General features: G+C 44.8%; 1 protein-coding gene across 41 annotated transcripts in view; it reads left to right on the top strand.

The window, feature by feature from the left end:
• Window positions 1-2,162: 2,162 nt before the first annotated feature.
• Window positions 2,163-5,026, top strand: part of TACC2 (transforming acidic coiled-coil containing protein 2) — a 211,973-nt gene continuing 209,109 nt past the window's right edge. For 15 of the 41 annotated variants that reach the window (XM_067024434.1, XM_067024460.1, XM_067024447.1 and 12 more), the window contains exon 1: window positions 2,164-2,281. The gene's annotated coding sequence lies outside the window, so the exon portion shown is untranslated. Of the gene's footprint in view, window positions 2,282-2,785; window positions 2,968-5,026 lie in introns of all 41 variants that reach the window. The other 26 variants (XM_067024453.1, XM_067024458.1, XM_067024455.1 and 23 more) reach the window with 7 other exon arrangements.

Genomic DNA, 5,026 nt, shown 5'->3' with positions numbered 1-5,026 from the left:
ATTTTCCTTCCAGAATTTTTAAATAATCAGCAGCTCTAAGCATTGCCTGGGAAATGTTTTGTTTTCTTTGCGTTCTCTGCCATATGCTAGTAATTTTCAGCAAGTTCGCATTTACATGGATTTGAAATGGGCAAATAAGTAATATGAAATAAAAATATTATAAAACCTTACTTTATAAGAAAATTTGAAATATGTCAAATATCTTCAAGTTAAATTTTTTTTTTTTGCTTTTGTTGATTAAGTAAGTAGTTTTTAGGTCAAGAATCATTTCAAAGCTGACGGGACAAATGGTAAAAACTGCACTGTCCCTATTGCCACATGGTGGCGCCACTTCCGCTGGTAAGCAGACAAGTCTGCAGTTTTTCATCAGGATTGTGGGAACCACACTGTTCACAGGCATTGGAACTTTGGCCTGTGATTTTAGTATAATCAAAAGCCTTTTTTATATTTCAAGGCAATTTCGCCCAAGCATGATACCTTGGTACTAACACGAAGACTAAAAAATTGCTTCTGGATTAATAAACAGGGAACAGAACTTAGATGTGATAGGAAACCATGCAGGAGACCAAAACAGCCCACGATGACAGGCCGGGAGGTTTGTTTAGAAGAAGGCATCCGGTACAGTAATGGGAGGTGATGCTGAGAAAATTAAAAATAGTACTAAGATGAACATTAACCACAATAACTGTAGATCCAGGCCCTCTGAAACTATGCCCTTTACTTTTATGCTTGTTCTTATGGGAAAATTTAACAAATTATTTGAGTGTGGAATTACACAAGAACTTCAGGAAAACATTATAAAGTGTGATCGCCCCGAACCATCCTATTCCTGAGTAAGGGTTTTCCGCTTTTAGAGGGTTTTCATATACATCGTCTTATTTGGGCCACGCTGGGCCTGTGGAGAAGGTGGGGTGTGGGACTGTTTTATACCTAATAAAATCGAGGCATGTGGCATTTGGACAATTGACCCAAGCCCTGGCTAGAAAGAAGATGAATCAGGACTAAACATCCAGGCTTCAGACCCCTTATTCAAAACTCACTCAGGTCCTTTGCTGTTACAGGATTTTATCTATCACAGAACTCTGCCTTCTTAAAGAATATCCTTCCCAATCCGATCAAAATATTTAAATATGTGAAAAGTAGGAGTTATGGTCAATTGAATTCAGTGCTCTGAATAGTAGAATAATTTTGAAAATTAAATACTGCTAATGAAAATTAGATCACCTTTCAAATTTTCTTTGAAAAATTACTATTCACATGAGATAAAATTCCTAGACCAGAAAAGGAAATATGTGAGAAGACAATCTTCCTCTTTCCCTCCCCCACCCCGCCCAGAGTCTCCACCCCTCCCTGGTCCATACCTCCCTGGAGGCAAGCACTGTCACTAGTTTCTCCTGTGAATTTCCAGAAAGAGTCATTAATTTGTATATTATAATATAGTATAGTATGATTTTCTCAGGTCATAGAATTTATATACTATACATAATGTATACACACGCAAATTTATACCCTCTTTTTTTTTTTAACACAAATGGTAGCATATTAGACACACTGTTCTGCACCTTAATTTTTTTCCCTTAATGATGTATCTTGGTTAGTTTTCAGTGTTGGTACTTAAAGAGCTCCCCATCCTTTCTAAGAGTTGCTTAGTTGTCCATTGTATGGTTGCACGTTTAATTCATTAAACACTGATGGATTTTTTTAGGTGGCTTTGCCATTTAGAGTTGGCTTAACAGCCTTTGCTCATTTCCCCTTTCCCGAGGGAGCATACTGACATTTTCAAAAAAGACAACTTGATTTTATGAGGTCGGTAGAAGCTGATGATGACCTGTCCGCATTTACCAAAAGCACTTCTAATTTTATAGCTTTTTTTTTTTTTTTTTTAAGGCTGCTTTGTTTTGAAAAGTAGCCAAAATATGGAACTGCCCCAAGTAAATTAAACTGCAGCCTGAGGCAGTAGAGTCTGGCTTCAGATCCCAGATAAACGTAGAAAAACAGAGAGCTGCGGGCTCCCGGTACCTGCAAGCTTTCTGCCCCTTGCTGTCCTCCCTCTGGGCTGCAGAGGCTTCTGGAAAGCTGCCGCCTGGCCTGGGTCAGATTGCTTACACACTGCTCCCTCCCAGGCCAGCGTTCCCAACCTTAAGCCAATGCACATTTATAGAACACTTTCATGTGATCCTGGGAAGACAGACGGCGGGCGGAGGGCAGTGCTGAAAAGTCGTCACATCAGGAAGAGAGGGCCTTTCCCCCTTCTCTGACCCTCATGCTAAGAGGATACTAGGTAAGTAAGCCTCAGATCGGTGGCTTTATTCCTTTGAGCAACGTGTACTTTAAACTGGTTTGGCTACTGAGATTAGAGGGATAAATGCATTTCTTTCTTTCTTTTTTTACCTTATAAAGGGAAATTGAAGGCCCATCTGTGCTCTTTCTTTCCCCCCTTCTAATTGTCTCCTAAGCCACATAAACTGTATTTTTCCTTTCCAATAAGTTACTGGTTGCTTTTGGTAGGATAAGTCCCCACTAATCTAAACCTTCGTCTCTTCCCTTGTAAAATAAGTTTGGGGCTAGGGGGTTCCCGAAATTTCTCCTGGCTTCTGTGATGATTCTGCCCATGGCAAGCTGGACTTTCAAGTATTTATGAGTCTGTGGAAGGATGATTTAAGACAGCCCTAAGGGCCTAAGACAACAAGACTTTATGGCAAAAAGTTATTTTAAAACTGGCGATGCTGTTGATTCTGACACGTTTGCACAGTGTTTCTCTAGACTCACGCAAGTACCTTTTCAGACCTCTTTCTGATGTCGTGGTTGCCGGCTTAAGCTGCCACGTGATCTCGACAAAAACTGAGTGTTTCTGAGTTTGACTTGGTGTCGGTTATAACCGAATCTTCAGATCACACTGAAGTACGGCAGTGAGCTAAGCCTCGTGAGAGAATCCAGCAGTGAAGTTAAACACAGTGGAGTGTGAGTGTGAGTATGTGTGTGTGTGTGTGTGTGTTGTGTGTGTGTCCCATTTCACAGCATGTTCCGTGCAACAGACATGCTTAGACTGAAACTCTTTACACCACTTACACCACATGTAGTCTAGTGTGTGATTGCTGTGTTTGTGTGTACGGCGAGGGCAAAGCTCCTCCCGGTGTTAGCTGCTGCTCCCATACCAGCCCACCGGCCCTTCCAGTGGATACCTGTGGCTCCCCGGGGTTTTCCCTGCTCTCACGTCCAGCTGACAGCACCCTGTTGCTTCCCTCTGCTTCTTCCTGCACAGACGTCGAAAGCAGGTGGGTCTTGTTGGTGGTTGAGGTTCAGGGGGAACCTTATTATCCGGTTTTGTTGTGAGTGTCCATAGGTTTTCCGTTTTTCTATCCAATTGCTCTGCTTATAGGAGGGGATTTGGGAAGATCTTAAAACTCTGCCGCCACCATGTTCCCAGAATTCTACTTGGCAGGTTTTTAATTGCAATCAGGGAGACCAGCTGGCTTCTGCAGGCCCTCTAACCGGTAGTGATGAGGGTCTGGCCTGGAAGCCAAGGTGATGCGGAGGAAGGGGACAAGGAAAGAGACAGCAGGAAGAAAGAACCCAGAGGGCTTGGTGAGTGTATATTGGGGAGACGAGAGGAATGAGGCAGAGGGGAAAATAAAAGATAATCATCCATTCCTCCAATTCATTCAGCAAACGTTTAAGTGATCCCCATGTACCAGACCCTAGGAATAGCGGAGGGAAGGAGGGAATAGTTGTACACCCCAGTCACATAACCCAGGCCCTCGTGGAGCCTCTGAGCTAGAGGGGAGGCAGAGACTAAAGCAAGCAATCACCACGCGGTGCAGAATTACCGCGAGGGTCCCAGGGGATGCGGCTGAAAGAACACGATGCTCCCAGTGGAAATGGGAAAGTCAAGAGAGGGGTTGGCTTGAAGGAGAAAGATATCAAATGTGCATTTTAAGAGTCTGAGTGACTGTGCGTCATCCAAGTAGAGATATCCATCAGAGAGTTAAAAATGCGGCGGGGATAGCAGGGAGAAGTCTGGGCTGGCGTCTAGATTTGGAGCCTTCAGCCTGGGCTCAATGGAGGAAGCTATGGGAACCCATAGAGTCTTCCTAGGGGAAGGCCAGGCCGGAAGACCAAATGCCGAATCTCATGAAATGCCTTTACAGAGAGGGGAAGAGGCGCACTGGAGAAGTAAAAAGAGAACGAGATTTTGCAGCACCTTTTAGAAGAGTCCGAAGTGGAGAGAGTTCGCGAGGAGGGTGGGGTGACAGTGTCAGGTGCTGTGGAAATGCTGGAGGATGAGGACTGCAAAGAGGCCAGAGTATAAAGGTCATGGGAGACTTTTGAGTGTGGTTTCAATCAGGGAATGCTTGGTTGTGAGAAACAGAAGCTCATTCAAAAAGAGAAGGGGGGATTAGCTGAGAAGACATAGCTCCAGGCTGTAGAAACTCTTTTTACCCCTACTTCTCAGCTACCACTTGCTTCATTTTGGTCCGAGGGTGGACAAGTCTCTGCTGGGCTCCCAGGCCCCCTCCTCCCTCAGGTCAGCACACACAGGCTCTGGGGGGTCTCTGGCACTGATCTAAGCCCCCATTCTTCATTACCTCCTGCCTTGTGGCTTCCCTCATTGACTTCAAAGCCCCTATCAAATAGCAAGAGAGAAAATCTGATCGGCCCCGCTTAAGCCAGAACCAAGCCCTAGTCCAATTAACAGTGTCTGGGAGGTGAGTTGGTGTGGTGGACCAAGACTGCTCCGCCAGTGGAGGGTGGGAAGGAGGGGAGAATGATGGAAGAGTAGTTTTCACAGCAAAGGACAAAGGACAAAGGTAGGCCATGGAAAGTTGCCTGCTTAAGTGTGTGACTTCACAGGAGTAGAGAAGTGAAAGCTGGGTGGCCGTGATGAGTGCTGCCACCTGCAGGCAAGGATGTGGATTTAATGGGCCAGGCATGCTGGGAGTGGCTCCAGGACAAATGCAATTGACCAGATTGTGGAATATTGGCCAGCAGAGAACCAAACTCATTATCATGCTCACCCTGGTCCAAT

The sequence above is a fragment of the Kogia breviceps genome, chromosome 2 (assembly GCF_026419965.1).
Source record: "Kogia breviceps isolate mKogBre1 chromosome 2, mKogBre1 haplotype 1, whole genome shotgun sequence".
In the NCBI taxonomy this organism is placed as follows: Eukaryota; Metazoa; Chordata; class Mammalia; order Artiodactyla; family Physeteridae; genus Kogia; species Kogia breviceps.
This window is presented reverse-complemented; position numbering and strand designations above follow the sequence as displayed.